Consider the following 17841-nt stretch of genomic DNA (forward strand, 5'->3'; position numbering starts at 1 on the left):
CCTGAGAAGTCACATCTTTCTTCTGGTCCTGGGCCTGCCCTGCCTGGCTCCTGGACTGGCTGTGGGGTCGACTCACACCGCGTGGGCTGCTGCGCACACACCTCTCTGGGGAAAGCTCCTGCAAGGTTCTGGCCCTGTATGCTGATCCATGCGGGCCCGCTCTGCCCCGTGCACCTGCTGGACTCCCGTAGTGAAGAGCACAGACATTGGAGGGGAGGGTCTAGTATGAATTCCAGCTCTTTCGGCTGAGCTGTGAGCGTGTTTCCTTGTCTGTGAAATGGGTGTGCACTTACTAAGTCACTCATCCAGCCAATATCTGCTGGGGGCCTACTGGGATCAAACACTGAGCTCAGACAGAATCCCTGCACTGAGGGGTTCACTTCTTGGAGGAGACGCCTCATGCCTGTCTCAGGGAGTGAGTGTGGGAACTCCATGGGGTGGCTTAGGGACTTGGGCTTAGCACTGTCCGTGCCTGGCACCCAGCACAAGGTCTGATGAGTAGAACCATTTATTGAGAACTTACTATGTGCACAGGCAATGTGCCAGGTGCTAGGGAGACACAGATGTGGACCTCACGGAACTCCCAGGTGAATGTACCTGCTGTGTGTCACATGCACCCACTTCGTCATCGCTCAGAAACTCACAAGCAGCACCAGCTTGCAAGCACTGTGGAATTCTAGAACGTCATCCCTCAGTGTCCTTGAGATAAAGCCCCAGGTGTGCAGAACTGTGCTTTGAGGGGGTTCAGAAGGGGGGGGCGATGCTATGTGGTTGGGGGATCAGAAGGGACTGGCAGGAGAAGTGGCCTTCGGGCTGCAGGGTCAGTGGGCATAGGCCGTGGTGGCGGTGGTGGTGGGAGGGACCGAGGCAGACCCCGCAGGGGACCAGCAGTGCACACGAGTACAGGCAAGGAGGAGGGAAAATGTGGGACAGCGACGCGCTTAATCCCAGGACAATGACGAAGGCTTGACCCAGGAGGAGGTTGGATCTGAGCCAGGCTGCTGTCCAGTGTGTGTGTGTGTGGTGTGTGGTGTGTGGTGGGTGTCTGAAAAATTCATGTATCTTAGGAAAAATAGGTGTTTTTTTTTGTTTTTTTGTTTTTTTTTTTTGGACAGGTAGAGTTATAGACAGTGAGAGAGAGAGCCAGAGAGAAAAGTCTTCCTTCCGTTGGTTCACTCCCCAAATGGGCCACCACAGCTGGTGCTGCGCCAATCCGAAGCCAGGAGCCAGGTGCTTCCTCCTGGTCTCCCATGCGGGTACAGGGCCCAAACACTTGGGCCATCCTCCACTGCCTTCCTGGGCCACAGCAGAGAGCTGGACTGGAAGAGGAGCAACTGGGACAGAATCTGGCACCCCAACTGGGACTAGAACCCGGGGTGCCGGCGCCACAGGCGGAGGATTAGCCTAGTGAGCCACGGCGCCGACCTGAACTTTTAAATAAAAGATTTATTTATTTATTTGAAAGGCAGAGTTACAGAGATGTGGAGAGAGAGAGAGAGAGAGAGAGAGAGAGAGAGAGAGAGAGGTCTTCCATCTGTTGGTTCACTCCTCAAATGGCTGCAACGGCCAGAGCTGCACTGATCCAAAGCCAGGATCCAGGAACTTCCTCCAGGTCTCCCAGGCAGGTGCAGGGGCCCCATCTGCTTTCCCAGGCCATAGCAGAGAGCTGGATGGGAAGTGGAGCTGCAGGGACTTGAACCAGCGCTCTTATGGGATGCCAGTATTGCAGGCAGCGGCCACGCCACAGCGCCGGCCCCACCATGAACTTTTTGAAGTTCTCACATATTCACAGGTTCAGGTGGCAACTGCCCAAGAGGTAGAACTTGAACGACCCCCTTCCTAGCCCTCTACCCCCGAGCAAGACTGCACCAGACTCACAACTCCACCATTAGAAATGCATTTCTTTGGATGAACATTCAGATTCCAAGAAGGATGGTTCTGGGCCAGGGGGGAAATGGTGGGGAAGAGACCTGGGCACGTGGAGAGCCTGGCAGGGCAGAGGACCTAGCCCTCCTGCGCACCCTTCGCTGGGAAGTCACCTGTGGCTGCCTGAGCACTGCTGGACCCTGGGAGGCTGCCCTGGGTCACTGCGGTGGGATGAGTGGTGTGGGCCATCCAGGGGGAAGTGCGCTGGGGCTTGGTGGTGAAGGTGGTGGCCATTCACAGATTCGGGGGCTCTTTAAGGGGGTAAATGGCCCACACAGGTGAAAGAGGACCTGGCCACAGCAGGTGAGGGAGGAGGCGTGTCTCCAGCATGAGCGCCCCCAACAGTAGGCTCTGTGCGTTTAAGTGCTTGCCCAGCCAAGGTCATGCACAGATCTCAGGGCCTGGAGTGGGGCCCCCAGCCCTGCAGTCAGACCCCCGAGCCCAGCCCCCAACCACCGGGCAGTGCCGCCCCTGGGACTCAGTGTCACGGCCAGCTAAAGTGGCTTGGTGGTGGCGGTGTGAGCGCTTCCCTTCCCCCTGAGCCGTGAGCTCCGGTTCTCAGCCCTGAGCCTCGTGAATATTTCAGCGGCGTTTGGTGTAGCAGAGGCCACCTGGCCCCTGCAGGGCCCGCCACGCTGAGATCCCAGGGACTGCTCCAGCTCGTGGCAAGGGTTTGGGGTAGCACGTGCTCCACCCAAGACCTCTCCTGCAGCAGCTGGTGGTCGGTGAGCACAAATGGATCTGCAGACTCTCTTTGGAGAGAGGCCAGGGCGTGAGCTGGCCCCGTGTCCTGTTTCCCCAAGGCAGCGGCCACGGCCCAGCTTCCTTCCCCTGGCTCCGTCACTTGTGCCCTCACACCCGACCTGAGGACTGGGCCCAAAGCCGAACTGGGGGTGGGCTGCCCAGGGTCTGTACCTCAGGAGTTTTGAACACGCCCACTGCCTACCAAGGCTGTAGCCCACACCAGGGCAGGGCTGGCAGGGCTGGGGGAGTCTGCAGCCCACCTCTCTGCCTTGAGGGCTTCATGGTTTTGGATGGTGGGGAAGGGGAGCAGTCTGGCTGGGTCGGCAAGAGGAGGAGCGGCTCTGAGCCCACCACTCAGGGGAGCCCCTACCAGGTGGCGGAGCCTATGCCAGGTCCCATCCTCCAGATGAGAAGATAGGATTGGCCCCAGGTGAGCTGGGGTAGGGACCACGCGGAGGACGGCCATCCTGGGGAGGCTGGGGTGTGCCCTGGTTTTGAAGACCAGGTGGGCTTTGTGAAAGACGTTTATTGATATATATATATATATATATGATTTATTTATTTATTTGAAAGAGTTACACAAAGAGAGAAGGAGAGGCAGAGAGAGAGAGAGAGAGAGAGGTCTTCCATCGGCTGGTTTACTCCCCAGATGGCCGCGACAGGCTGAGCCCATCTGAAGCCAGCAGCCAGGTGTTTTTTCCAGGTCTCCCATGCAGGTGTAGGGACCCAAGGACTTGGGCCATCTTCCACTGCTTTCCCAGGCCATAGCAGAGAGCTGGATCAGAAGTGGAGCAGCCGGGACTTGAACCGGTGCCCATGTGGGATGCTGGCACTGCAGGCAGCGGCTTTTCCCGTTATGCCACAGTGCTGGCCCTGTGATACATTTCTTTTCCCATTGATATAAGTCATTCATACCAGCTTGTGATTTTAAAAATGATAAAGAATTATGGAGAAAAAGCAAAGAAGGGGGTTGGATACCTTGTTGTGAAAACCATGGTTAATACATGGGGAGGTGTTAGGCTGCCTTCTTTTGTTTATTGGGTTTTGTAGCATAGGCACTTGGTAGGGTAGGGCTTTGGCAGGTGCAGCTGAATAAGGAGGGGAAAGGCATTCAGAACGGAGGGGCCTGGCCCCCTGGGCTGGGGTTGCGGGCTGGAACACGGGGCTGCAGCCGCCTCTCTCCCAGCAACTCCACGGAGATGAATGAAGCCCATATTTTTGGGCAGTGCACATGAGTTTCCAGTTCCAAAGCTACGTAAAGCAAACGCCAGGGTCTTTGGACCTGGTCTGTCCTGGTGTGGTGGCCACGAGCCACGCGTGGCCACTGTGCTCTTAATATTCAGCAAGTTCAAGTTGAGACCCACTGGTGCTATGAAGGTAGATCTTGGGTTTCCAAGATCCTGTGAGAATGAAGGCAAAATATCATATTCATAATTTTCTATCGCTATCATGTGGAAGTGATCATATTTTTTGGTATATTGGGTTAGGAAAATTACTAAAATTGGTTTTACTTGTGGTTTATACTTTTTGCACATGGCTGTTAAAACCGTTTAAATTCTGCCTGAGGGGCAGGAGACATGGATTGTCATTTGGGATGCATGCATCCCCTATCAGGGTGCCGGTTTGAGTCCCTGCACCTCTGCTTCCAACCAAACTTCCTGCTACTGTGCACCCTGGGAGGCAGCAGATGATGCTTCAAGTACCTGGGCCCCTGCCACTCATGTGGGAGACCTGGATGGAGTTCCTGGCTCCTGGCTTTGAACTTGGCCCAGCTCTGAATGTTGCAGACTTTAGGGAGTGAACTGATGGATAAAATATTTCCTTCTCTCTCTCCCTCTCTCTCTTTCTCTTTCCCTCTCTCTTGCTATGTCTTTCAAGGAGATGCAAATAAGTACATAAAGATTTAAATTCCATCTGAGGCTCACTTCCATGTGATGTTTCTTTCTACTGAGCTGATTTAGGTTCAACACTTCCCTAAACCCCCCTCTTCTAGGGGGACTTTCTGGGGTGACTCAGTCGGCAAGGGACTGGGGTGCCTTGGAGCAAGACTGTCTGGGCCAGGCTGGGGGTGGGGCTGGGGATGCCAGGCTGCCCCCTAAGCCTGACAAAGTCCCTGAGAGGGAGGGGAGCATGGGAGCCTCAGTATCCCTGTCCATTGTCTGCCTCCTTAGCAGTGAGCGCCTGTGAGAAATAAGCCAGCCTCCGTGCACAGCACCTGCTGCAGAGTGAGTGGTCGCAGGTGCACACACAATGATCAGATATGGACTGGGCAGGGAGAGAAGTCCACAGCCCAGGGCTGCGCTGAGGGTGCCAGCCTGCCTGGATGGCTCCAGGGCTCAGAGTATTTGGAGAGTTTAATCCTTAAATCCTTTATTTGTAATCTCCCAGGAGCAGAGAGGCCCAGCGTGGTACCCACATGCACTGGCCCCGGGGAGCTGAAAGACCAGGCATTGAGGAGCCCCACTTCTAAGGGGGTGGATTCTCCCTGCTCCTGTGCTCAATCTGGGGTACCTACCTGGTGCTTTATTTTTTTAAAAAATATTTGTGGCTGGCGCCGCGGCTCACTAGGCTAATCCTCTGCCTGCGGTGCCGGCACCCTGGGTTCTAGTCCTGGTTGGGGCGCCGGATTCTGTCCTGGCAGCTCCTCTTCCAGTCCAGCTCTCTGCTGTGGCCCGGGAGTGCAGTGGAGGATGGCCCAGGTCCTTGGTCCCTGCATCCACATGGGAGACCAGGAGGAAGCACCTGGCTCCTTGCTTCGGATCGGCGCAGCGCTCCAGCCACAACGCACCAGCCGTAGCGGCCACTTTGGGGGTGAACCAACGGAAAAAGGAAGATCTTTCTCTCTGTCTCTCTCTCTCTCACTGTCTAACTTCACCTGTCAAAATTTTTTTTTTTTTGTTTCTTTTCATCTACCTATAAGGCAGGGGCCTGGTGTTGTGGAGCAGCAGGTTAAGCCGCCGTTTGTAGTGCAGCATCCCACATTGGAGCACTGGTTCAAGTCCTGGCTGCTCCACTTCTGATCCAGCTCCCTGCTAATGCACCTGGGAAAGCAGCAGAGGATGGGCCAAATGCTCGGCCTTTGCAACTCAAATCAGAGGTCTGGGTGGGGGTCCTGGCTCCTGGTTTCAGCCTGGTCCAGCCCTGGCTGTTGTGGGCATTTGAGGATTGAACTAGCAGATCTCTCTCTCTCTCCCTGCTTTTTGAATAAATAAATAAATATTTTTAAAAAGAAAAGAGAGAGAGAGAGAGAGAGAAATCTTCTATCTGCTGGTTCATTTCCCAATTGCCTGCAACAGCCAGGGCTAAGCCAGACCAAAGCCAGGAGCCAGGAGCCAGGAGCCAGGAATTCCATCCAGGTCTCCCACATGGGTGACAGGGGCCCAGGTATTTGAGCCGTCATCTGTTGCCTCCCAGGTTGCCTTAGCAGGGAGGGAGCTGGATCGGAAGCAGGCATTTTGGCAGGTCTCCCCCACCTCCCCGCCCACCCCGCTGCAGCCAGGCTGGCAAAGGCAGGCTAGGAGGAAATGTCAGCTCACCTCGCCTGGCACGGCTCTGCCCCCACTTGAAGCCCAGGCTACACCCTTGCCCAATTCATGGGTCAGCGGCTCTCAGAAGCATCCTCCTTTCACACTGACTGCCGAGGCGGGGGCCTCTCGCAAGTTCCCACAGTCCCACCCTCAGTGGGCCTCTTCCAGGCCAGCAGCTGCCAGATCGGGGAGGGCCTGTGCATACCGGGAGTAGCGGGCGCGGCTCCTGTGGGCGGGGGCGAGGGCCTGGAGCCTGGAGCCTGGAGCTGGGACGTCTGTGTTCAAACCTCAGCTCCTCCACCTGCTGGGTGTGACCGTGGGCAAGTTCACCAGCTTCCTCACCTCAGAAATGGGCACAATCCAAATCCCCTGCCCACTGGCTGGTTCAGAGGTTCGGCATCAGAAAGCAGCCAGGGGCGGTGCTGTGGTGTAGTGGGTTAAGTCTCTGCCTGTGGCACCGGCATCCCATATGGGTGCCGGTTCGAGTCCAGGCTGCTCCACAGCTCTCTACTGTGGCCTGGGAAAGTAGTGAAAGATGACCCAGGTGCTTGGGCCTCTGCACCCGCATGGGAGACCTAGAAGAAGCTCCTGGCTCCTGGTTTCGGATAAGCCCAGCTCCGGCCATTTGGGGAATGAACCAGCAAAGGGAAGACCTTTCTCTCTGTCTCTCCCTCTCACTGTCTGTACCTCTACCTCTCAAATAAATAAATAAATCTTTTTTAAAAAAATGTATCCAAAGCTCAGAGCAGTGCCTGGCACATAGCAGCACTGCCTGGAGCAGGGGAAAGGCAGCCCTGGGTGACGAGACGAGTGGACGGGACCCACGAGCGAGCTTGCATGGCTGTCCTTGTACTTCCCCTCCTGAATGGAGCTGTGTCAGCTCTGACACACGGAGGCGAAACCCCCATGCAGCTGCAGTCTCTTCTTCTTCTTTTTTTTTTTTTTTTTTTTTTTTTTTTTTTGACAGACAGAGTGGACAGTGAGAGAGAGAGACAGAGAGAAAGGTCTTCCTTTGCCGTTGGTTCACCCTCCAATGGCCGCCGCGGCCGGCACGCTGCGGCCGGCGCACCGCGCTGATCCGATGGCAGGAGCCAGGAGCCAGGTGCTTATCCTGGTCTCCCATGGGGTGCAGGGCCCAAGCACCTGGGCCATCCTCCACTGCACTCCCTGGCCACAGCAGAGGGCTGGCCTGGAAGAGGGGCAACCGGGACAGAATCCGGCACCCCGACCGGGACTAGAACCCGGTGTGCCGGCGCCGCTAGGCGGAGGATTAGCCTAGTGAGCCGCGGCGCCGGCCTCTTCTTCTTTTTTAAGATCTACTTATCTGAAAGGCAAAATTCCAGAGAGATCTTCCATCTGCTGGTTCACTTCTGAAACAGCCAAAATGGCCAGGGCTGGGCCAGGCTGCAGCTCTGTCCAGGTCTCCCAAGCACTTGGGTCATCAGCCTTCCCTTCCCTTCCCTTCCCTTCCCTTCCCTTCCCTTCCCTTCCCTTCCCTTCCCTTCCCTTCCCTTCCCTTCCCTTCCCTTCCCTTCCCTTCCCTTCCCTTCCTTCCTTCCTTCCTTCCTTCCTTCCTTCCTTCCTTCCTTCCTTCCTTCCTTCCTTTCTTTCTTTCTTTCTTTCTTTCTTTCTTTCTTTCTTTCTTTCTTTCTTTCTTTCTCTCTCTTTCTCTCTCTCTTTCTCTCTCTCTTTCTCTCTCTCTTTCTCTCTCTCTTTCTCTCTTTCTTTCTTTCTCTCTCTCTTTCTCTCTTTCTCTTTCTCTCTTTCTCTCTTTCTCTCTCTCTCTCTTTCTTTCTCTCTCTCTTTCTTTCTCTCTTTCTCTCTTTCTTTTTAAGATTTATTTATTTACTTGAAGAGTTACAGAGAAAGAAGGAAAGGCAGTGGGGGGGGGGGCTTCCATCTGCTGGTTCACTCCCAAGTTGGCTGCAATGGCCGGAGCTGTGCTGATCCGAAGTCAGGGTCCAGGAGCTTCTTCCAGGTCTCCCATGCAGGTGCAGGGGCCCAAGGACTTGGGCCATCTTCTACTGCTTTCCCAGGCCATAGCAGAGAGCTGGATTGGAAGTGGAGCAGCTGGGACTCAAACCGGCGCCCATATGCGATGCTGGCACTGCAGACCAAGGTTTTAACCCGCTGTGCCACAGTGCTCACCCCACAGACACTGCTTTCACAGGTGCATTAGTAGGGAGCCAGACTGGAAGTAGAGCAGCTGGGACTCGAACTGGCACTCAAGTGGAATGCTGGCGTCAAGTGGCAACTTAACCTGCTGCTCCACAGTGCCAGCCCCAACATGGTTTCTTCCCAGTGAGTTGTTTGCAGCATTACAGGTCAGTCGCATCAAGGGTCCCTGTGGTTCCCCAGAGCCAGCTTCTGGTCATCTTAGAGGGCAGAGGTCTGGGGTACAGCTGGGAGGGGAGGGTGGGGTTGATAAGGACACAGAGAGCCCAGTGACCCCTGTCATCTCCCAGCACCTCCTGGCCCCACCTTGTGTCACTCTCCCAATGCCCCAAGGTGGGCCTTGTTATCATCCCCTCAGGAAACTGAAGCTCAAGGGTTAAGCAACTTGGCCCAAGGTCACTCAGCCTGCAGGGGACAGAGCCAGGAATATAACTGGGGCTGCCCAGGGCGCAAGGCGGGACTGGAATTCTCCCAGTAGCAAAGGGGAGGGGCATTCTAGCAGAAAGCACGATTTGTGCAAAGGCGGGGTGGTGTGTGCAGGTGGCCACTGCCTCTGGGGCTGTAGACAGAAGGGGAAGAGATGCGCCAAGGGCCGGGCCCAAGGTGCAAGAAACGTGGGTTCCAGGCCAAGGATCTGGAATGTGGTCCCTGGGTAGGGGGTCCCAGGGAGGCATCGAGCCTGTGGGCTAATGACAAAGGCTACTTGAGTGTCCAGGCTGAGCTTCCAGAGATGCGTTCTCTGTGCAATCCTCCTGCTCACGCTGGGAGTTGGTCCATTTTCGAGATTAAGAAACAACCCCTGGCCAGCGCCGCGGCTCACTAGGCTAATCCTCCGCCTTGCGGCGCTGGCACACCGGGTTCTAGTCCCGGTCGGGGCGCCGGATTCTGTCCCGGTTGCCCCTCTTCCAGGCCAGCCCTCTGCTGTGGCCCAGGAGTGCAGTGGAGGATGGCCCAGGTGCTTGGGCCCTGCACCCCATGGGAGACCAGGAGAAACACCTGACTCCTGCCATCGGATCAGCGCGGTGCGCCGGCCGCAGCGCGCCGGCCGCGGCGGCCATTGGAGGGTGAACCAACGGCAAAGGAAGACCTTTCTCTCTGTCTCTCTCTCTCACTGTCCACTCTGCCTGTCAAAAAAAAAAAAAAAAAAATTAAGAAACAACCCCTGAATGGTTATGGGACCAGCCACACAGGGCTCAATAACCAGCCCCAAGCTCAGCGCCGTAGCCAACATCCAGCAGAGTGAAACAGACCAGGCACTCTTGGGTCCTGATTTCCCCAGCCCCGCTCCTGCTCAGCCTTGCTGGAGATAAAAAAGACCAATTGGCCCAGGCTCCAAGCATCTTGTGCACCCAAAACACGACAGTAAATAACAAGGATGCAGTAGGTACCTGGGCTCCCACCTTGGGCTAGCAGCACCGGGCACTCTCCTTAATGATCGTATCCCAGGCTCAGGGTCCCCTCAGCCAGCAGCTGCCCCAGATCAGTCTGCAGAGCTAGCAGGGCTCCAGCTGGAGAGACCCAAGGGGCTGCTGGCTAAGCCCACCCCCCACCTTGGCTGTGACCTTGGACAGGGTGAGGACACTCAGTCGTGGAGGCTTTTTTTTTTTTTTTCCATGCCGGAAGTCTCGGGGAGCTTCTCAAGCTGCCACAGGAGATCTGGGTTGACGTCACAGCTGCCCAGACATACCCAGCTCATCAGGGCCCTTCTGGGGTCAGCTGTATGAGTCCCACCCGGCGCCCATTATGGAACGCTCACTGCTCTGGGCACTCAGTGAGTTTGGCAGAGCTGCTGGCCCGAGAGCTGCTGCTGCCCTGAGCCATGACAGGTGCAGAGATGGGGTTGGTGCAGGAGTCAGTGGTGCACAGCACAAAGGGGACTTGAAGGAGGCCGGGAGCTGAGTGCCTATCTGGGCAGGCAAGAGCAAGAGCAAAGGCCCTGAGTGGGCAGGTCTGCTTGCAAGGTGGCTGCTGTGCCTGGAGCCAGGCAGCCCAGCATTGGGTGGAGACAGAAGGGGTCAGCCCTAGAACACTGTTCCTATGAGCTGGAGTGGGAACTTGGTGCTGCCGTGAGTGTCTTGACCCTGATCTTGAACCTGAACCCCTCCCTGCCCAGACCTCTCCCCAACTTCAAGCTTAGGGACCCACCCATCACAGTTAAGGTCAGAACCACTGATACCAAAACTATGTGACTTGTATAAGCATGCATTTTTACCTCCTTAATCCTGAGCATCTTCAGCCTCTCCTAGCCTCTGTCCCACCCAAATAGCTGCCCTTCCCTTCCTGCTGCCTTGCAGGGGCCCCAGGAACTCATGACCTGGAAGGAGAGGGAACAGGTGACCAGGGTCATCCCCATTGTCCCAGGGAAGTCACGGCACCAGGAAAGAGGGGACCCTGTCAATAACCACCCCCTTGAAGTTTGGGCCCCCCATGCTGAGCTGCTCACTGGGAATCCCCAGGTTGGGGGAGACAGCCCTTGTCCCTTAGGGGAGGAGAAAAAACCCACGGCAAACTCAGAGGCACATTTGGTGTGTGGCTGGGATCCTTCAGGTGGGCACCGTGGAGCGGTCTACACTGGCGGACCCTGTGCAAATGGATTATCTTGTTTTCTCAGGCCTGGAAAAGCATGGATACTCGCTGTGTCTGCTGAGCGACTGCACTTCCGTTTCCTTGTGTGTTAAATGGGCTGATTAACAATGACATCGCAGACTGGGGGCTCCCACCCACCCCACCCTCTCAGCCCCGGGCCCTCCCCTCAGCCACCCTCGCACAGCAGAGAACAGCATGGGAAGTGAGGCCTTCTTTGTCACTCTGACACAGGACTTCCTCCTGCCAGGGCCTGCCTGCCCGCTGCCCCCGGTGAGCTCCCAGGCCCACTGAGGCCATGGGAGTGGCAATGTTTGCACCACTTGTGTGCCCACCACGGCCCGGTGCCGACAGCTGCGTGGCTGGGATTCAAACGCTGGAGGGGTCTGAACCCCAGAGCCAAGATCTCTTCCCATTACCCCAGGCAATGGTTGGTGCAAAGTCTCAAGCAGCCCAGGTGAGCAAGGAATGGAGTGGGAGTGGCCATGGGCATCCTGGAGTGGCCTCCACTGTGTCCCAGTCACTGCGTGATTGCCAGGGTCACCTAGGAGAAGCAGTGGGCCAGGTCTGTTTTCCTCTGTTGTGTGTCTGTAGTGTGTGTGTGTGTGTGTTCTCACACTTGCATCCTGTAGTGTGTGTGTCTGTGTGTTTGTGTTCACAGTTGCATGCACCTTCAAGAGCACAGTTTTCCAGTCCCACACAGGCCTCGCCTAGTCTCTGGGGTGGCCTTGGAGACAGGCAGGCTCCAGGGGTGCACCTGTCTGGGGCTGGCTTTCTCAGAGCCCTGCGTTGGCTGCCCATTGCACCTCAGCTAGCAGCTCCTTTTGAGCCCTGCCCTGCCCTGCCCTGCCCGGCCCAGGGCACCTTGGGAGGATGTTCGGACAGTGGGAAGGGCAGGTTGGCAGGGAGGGCGCCAATGTCTCTTCCAGTCTGGGCGCTCTTTCCACCCCTCCACCCCCACACCTGCCTGTGCCAGCAGGTTCACAGCCATCCCCACAGCCAAAAGAGCCTTAAGTTAGGGGCATGCTGGGGAACCACAGGGCAAGACCAGCCATTGCCACACCGCTCAGGAGGGCAAGGGAGAACTCAGTGAGTGGCGGTGGCAGTGCCCGGGGTTACTGGGGAGACTGTGGGGTTTAGGTCAAAGATCTGCATATACTAAGACCCTGTCAGTTCCACAAGGAAATGTGGGCCAATCGGTTGTTCATTTTGAAATGGGAAAGCTTTTTCTGAGCAAGAGAGAAAACCCAGAAGTCATAAAGGAAAAAACGGATACACATGATTACTTAACAACTTGCAGAAAAATCTCAGTGTGGAAAACTACCATACACAAGGTTTTTCCAGGGCCGGTACTGTAGCATAGTGGGTAAAGCCACCGCCTGCACTGCCGGCATTCCCATATGGGCGCTGGTTCAAGTCTTGGCTGCTCCACTTCCGATCCAGCTCTCTGCTATGGCCTGGGAAAGCAGTGGAAGATGGCCCAAGTCCTTGGGCCTCTGCACCCGCGTGGGAGACCTGGAAGAAACTCCTGGCTCCTGGCTTCGGATTGGTGCAGCTCTGGCCATTGCAGCCATCTGGGGAGTAAATCAGCAGATAGAAGACCTCTCTCTCTCTCTCTCTCTCTCTCTCTCTCTCTCTGCCTCTGCCTCTCTGTAACTCTTTCAAATAAATACATCTTAAAAAAAAAAAAAAAGAAAAGAAAAGAAAGCTGTTTCCAGGGTGGGCATTTGGACGAGCAGGTAAGTCGCCGGAGTCCCCTCTCAGAGAACCTGGGTTCAGTTCCTGCCTCTGACTTCTGGCTGATGCATCTTTCCACTAATGCAGAAGCTGCAGGGATAGCTCACATGTGTGGCTGTGTTCCTGTCCCCACAAGGAGAGCCAGATTGAGTTCCCAGCTCCTGGTCTCAGCCCTGCAGGTTCCCCGACTGTGGCTAGCATTGGGGGAGAGATGGATGGGAGAGCTCTCTCTTTCTCTGCCTCTCCAATAAATAAAGTTTAAAACACTTTTCCAATAATGGAGAAGACAAATGATGAAAGAATTTTGCCTTAATTCACACAGAAACTCATTTTAATGAAGAGGAGAAAAAAGTCGAGTAGTTGCAACCGCTACTACTTAATGATCATTGTGATGTGCTGGATAAGTAAGCACACGGTAAGCAACCTGATAAGGTGAGTGCTCCTCTAATCTCCATTTTATGAAAAACACTGAAGCGATTTTCAACAGATAGGCAAGGGAATATATAGAAGTAGTTTGTGGAAAAAGGGGTATCAATGGCCATCAGAAACAAAGCTGTTTGATATCATAATTCAAGAAATGCAAAACAGAATTATAATTTTTTATATTTATTTATTTGAAAGTCAGAGTTACACAGAGAGAGGAGAGGCAGAGAGAAAGAGAAGTCTTCCATCTGCTGGTTCACTCCCCAGTTGGCCACAACAGCCGAAGCTGCGCCCATCCGAAGCCAAGAGCTGGGAGCTTCTTCCAGGTCTCCCACGTGGGTGCAGAGGCCCAAGGACTTGGGCCATCTTCTACTGCTTTCCCAGGCCACAGCAGAGAGCTGGATGGGAAGTGGAGCAGCCGGGACCAGAATTGAAGCCCATAAGGGATGCCGGCACTGCAGGCAGAAGATTAACCCACTGCAACCACAGCACCGGCCCCAACATCTGTATGTTCTGAGTTCTGCCATAGCACAGGTTCATGTCACCGGAAAATTTGACATTTGAGCCACATTAGCTTAGCTGTTCAGGCAAAAATTCTTTGGCCAAGTTCCATTTTGATGTTACACCCTTGTTATCTATTGATGGTTGGCAAAAGAAATGACCACAGGAAAAAACACTACATTTTTTTTTCCTGGGAAAACTTACCACTAAAGGCATTGTCTACTATAGTATCAAAGTCACTTACATAAGGAAGGACCACACAGTAAATTAGTATTTACTATCAGGAAAAAAATTACTTCTCTCTCCTGAAGCTCCAATATGTTTCATTTTTAGCACAGAGAGGTGATTGGTTTCTTATTCTGGTTGCTTTTTTAGTTTCCCAAAATTTTGTTGCAAATGTGTCAGGTTTTTTTTTTTTTTTTTTTTTTTTTTTTGACAGGCAGAGTTAGACAGTAAGAGAGAGAGACATCTTCCTTCCGTTGGTTCACCCCCCAAATGGCCACCACAGCCGGAGCTACGCCGATCCGAAGCCAGGAGCCAGGTGCCTCTTCCTGGTCTCCCATGCGGGTCCAGGGTCCAAGCACTTGGGCCATCCTCCACTGCCTTCCTGGGCCACAGCAGAGAGCTGGACTGGAAGAGGAACAACCAGGACTAGAACCTGGTGCCCATATGGGATGCTGGCACCGCAGGCAGAGAATTAACCAAGTGAGCCATGGCGCCGCCCCCCCCCCCCCTTTAAACTATCTCAAAATTGCTGGCAAGCAAGTAGGATAAAGCAGACAATTAGCATTTAACCCACACGTGGCTCTCACACTCCTTAGGAGTCCACCCGAGGCCCACCTGGCCAGCTCGGAGCCAGCACCTGCTATAAGCCTATGTGGGCTAGAAACCTGGGAAAGGCACCCTGTGCCTGGAGCAGCGGCTGGCAGGCAGCTGGTGAGAACTGAATTAGCAACAGGCCACAGCCTTGGCCTCTGGCCACGCCCTGCCAACGCCCCAGCGCCACTGTCCCCCAGGGGAGTCTCAGGCTTGACAACCCATCTGCCTTTGTCTGCACCCTTCTGTCTGCTCCCGTGAGTTCCCAGGTGCCCTTGCGCTTCCCCCGGGTGGGGCTTGCGCAGAGTCCCAGCCCTGAGATGCCTGGAGGTTAGGGAACAGCATCCCCTTTTGACCCCTGTGCAGCACCCTGTGTGGGCGTTCGGTGGTGAGTGGGGTGGGGGGTGGAGATGTTGGTGACCAAGAGGAGGAGGGCTCATAGCCATGACTCTTGGTCCTCGAAACCCACAACCCAGGTGCATCCCAGGGTCCCGCATGGGCAGAGGGGCCAGCTGGGACTTCCTTGTCCTGACGCCCTGTGTGGTACCAGATGCTGAGCCGGCTTCCCCCTGGGGCTGCCGCCCCTGCTCCCTCTGCCCCTCATTCTCCACCTTGTTGGGCTCCAAAGCAGCTGTCTGGCAAGAGAGCTGAGGTCTGGGCAAGGCCTGCTGACCCAGATTTCCTGGCCGGATGGGCCACCTGGGTGGAGAAACTGCGCCTGGGCAAGCCGAGCTGCGTTAGCCACACCTGGCCTGGAGCGCCTCTGAGCCCAGTCGCAGTCTGAGACCTTCACCCCCACCCCCTGCGAGCAGCCGGGCCACCTGTTCCCAAGGTCGAGCCTGCCCAGGGAGGGGATCCGCCCCCTCTTCTCCCCTGGGACTCAACTCTCCTGGCAAGCCCTGTGGGGTGGGAGAAGGGGCCGGGGTGGTCTCCCAGCCCTCCCGGCTCTGCGTGAGTTCCCCACGTGTGTGGACGGTGACTTCCACGCTGCCCAGGCAGTGCCAGGACCTTGTGGGGGAGAAGGGAGCCCCAGGACTTGGGCTGAGGAATGCACGTAACCTTGCTCTCCAGGAGATGACCAAGAGGAGGAGGAGGGAGAAACCTGCCTGTTTCCATGAGATGTGACGACCCAGTGGACAGGGCCACGCCCACGCTGGACCTTGGCAGGACCCCAGGCAGTTCTCATACCCTGTGTCTGCATTTTATTTATTTGCTTATTTATCTGTTTATTAGAGAGGCAGCGAGACAGGCAGAGATAGAGATCGTCGTTCACTTCCCAAACACGACAAGCCAGGGCTGGGCCAGGCTGAAGCTGGCAGCTCCACCCGGGTTTCCTCGTGGATGAGCCTTCACCTGCTGCCTCCCAAGGTGCACTTCGGCAGGAAGCTTAGGGGTCAGGTACGGAATGCAGGTGCTCCAGTGCAGGAAACAAGCCTCTTACCTGCTAAGCCGAATGTCTGCTCTCATGTTTCTCAATGTTGAAAGGCAATCAAGCTGACAAAATGTTACATAAAGTGCTTTCTATCTGCCTACTTGGCTGAGTGACAAATATATATGTAATTATTGTGCTTTTATTCAATAAAGCTTATTTTTCTTGCTTTTGTCATAGCAAAGTCACCAATTATACATTTATAATAAAGATTATAATAAAGATCTTAATGTAAATTATAGTCATGCCAAATTAGACACTCTTTTTTAAAAAACATTTATTTTTATATACTTGAAAAGCAGAGTTACAGAGAGAGGGAAGGACACAGAGAGAGAGAGAGAGAGAGAGGTCCATCCACTGGTTCACTCCCCAAATGGCTGCAATGGCTGGAGCTGGGCTGATCTGAAGTCAGGAGCTTTTTCCAGGTCTCCCATGTGGGTACAGGGACCCAAGGACTTAGGCCATCTTTTTGCTGCTTCCCCAGGCACATTAGCAGGGAGCTGGATTGGAAGTGGAGCAGCTAGGCCTCAAACTGGCGTCCATATGGGATGCCGGCGCTGCAGGCGGCAGCTTTACCCATACACAACAGCACTGAACCTAGAAAACCTCTCTTGAGTTATCATGGCACTTAGCTTTTTATTAATTTCAATTTGGAGAAGCTTCAACTCACCAAGAATTGATATAATTCTTGAAGCAATTCCTGAGTGGAGAACCAGTCTGTATGTATCATGTACAAATATGACATAGGATAAATTGTTGCTGTTCCCCCAAAATTACAAGAATATTTTTATTTCCTTGCGTAAACTGCCACCCCTTACATCCTGGAAATTTCTTAAAGTGGTATTAAGATCTACAGACCGACAGCTCTCAAGCATTTGGTTCAAGTCCTGGCTGCTCCACTTCTGATCCAGCTCCCTGCTAATGCACCTGTGAGAGCAGAAGATGGCCCAAGTCCTTGGGCCCCTGCACCCATGTGGGAGACCCAGAAGAAGCTCCTGGCTCCTGGCTTTGGCCTGGCCCAGGCCTGGCCATTGAGACCACTGGGGGAGTGAACCAGCAGATAGAAATATCTCCTTTCTCTCTCCATCTCTCCTTTCTCTCTCTCTGCTTTTCAACTAAATAAATCTCTTTAAAAGAAGAAAGAAAGACTCAATTTTATTAAAAAAAATTTTTTTAAAAATTTATTTGACAGGTAGAGTTACAGATGGTGAGAGAGTGAGAGAGACAGAGACAGAGACAGAGAGAAAGGTCTTCCTTTTCTGTTGGTTCACCCCCCAAATGGCTGCTACGGCTGGTGCTGCACAGATCTGAAGCCAGGAGCCAGGTGCTTCCTCCTGGTCTCCCATGGGGTGCAGGACCCAAGGACTTGGGCCATCCTCCACTGCACTCCCGGGCCACAGCAGAGAGCTGGACTGGAAGAGGAGCAACCGGGACAGAACCGGCGCCCATATGGGATGTCGGCACCACAGTCAGAGGATTAACCAAGTGAGCCACAGTGCCGGCCTCTCAATTTCATTCTTAACAGTTACTGAGGACCCCCGAAGAGCTTGTGTTAATGTAAACTCTAACTGTGAGTATTTTTTCAATAGATTTATTTATTTTACTCGAAAGGCAGAGTTACAGAGGCAGAGGCGGGGGGGGGGGGTGTCTTCCATCTGCTGGTTCACTCCCCAATTGGCCACAATGGCTGGAGCTGAACCAATCTGAAGCCAGGAACAGGAGCTTCTTCCAGGTCTCCCATGCGGGTACAGGGGCCTAAGGACTTGGACCATCTTCCACTGCTTTCCCAGGCCATAGCAGAGAGCTGGATTGGAAGAGGAGCAGCCAGAACATGATCCAGTGCCCGTATGGGATGCCAGTGCGCGGGCAGGGCTTAGCCCCTAAGCCACAGCGCGGGCCCCTTGTTCTGCTTTGAAAACACAAGCACGCGCTGTAGTAGTCATCAAGCAGTGATGTCATCGCACACCAGGGAGTTTCTGG

The 17841-nt window shown here is 54.6% G+C and overlaps 1 long non-coding RNA gene across 1 annotated transcript; it reads left to right on the forward strand.

Moving 5' to 3' along the window:
* Window positions 1–9520: 9520 nt before the first annotated feature.
* On the forward strand, window positions 9521–17500 carry LOC127491012 (uncharacterized). Its single transcript, XR_007919449.2, has 3 exons — window positions 9521–13124; window positions 14056–14321; window positions 15504–17500. It is a non-coding gene; the product is annotated as an uncharacterized lncRNA (long non-coding RNA).
* Window positions 17501–17841: the final 341 nt, after the last annotated feature.

The sequence above is a fragment of the Oryctolagus cuniculus genome, chromosome 11 (assembly GCF_964237555.1).
Source record: "Oryctolagus cuniculus chromosome 11, mOryCun1.1, whole genome shotgun sequence".
Lineage (NCBI taxonomy): Eukaryota > Metazoa > Chordata > Mammalia > Lagomorpha > Leporidae > Oryctolagus > Oryctolagus cuniculus.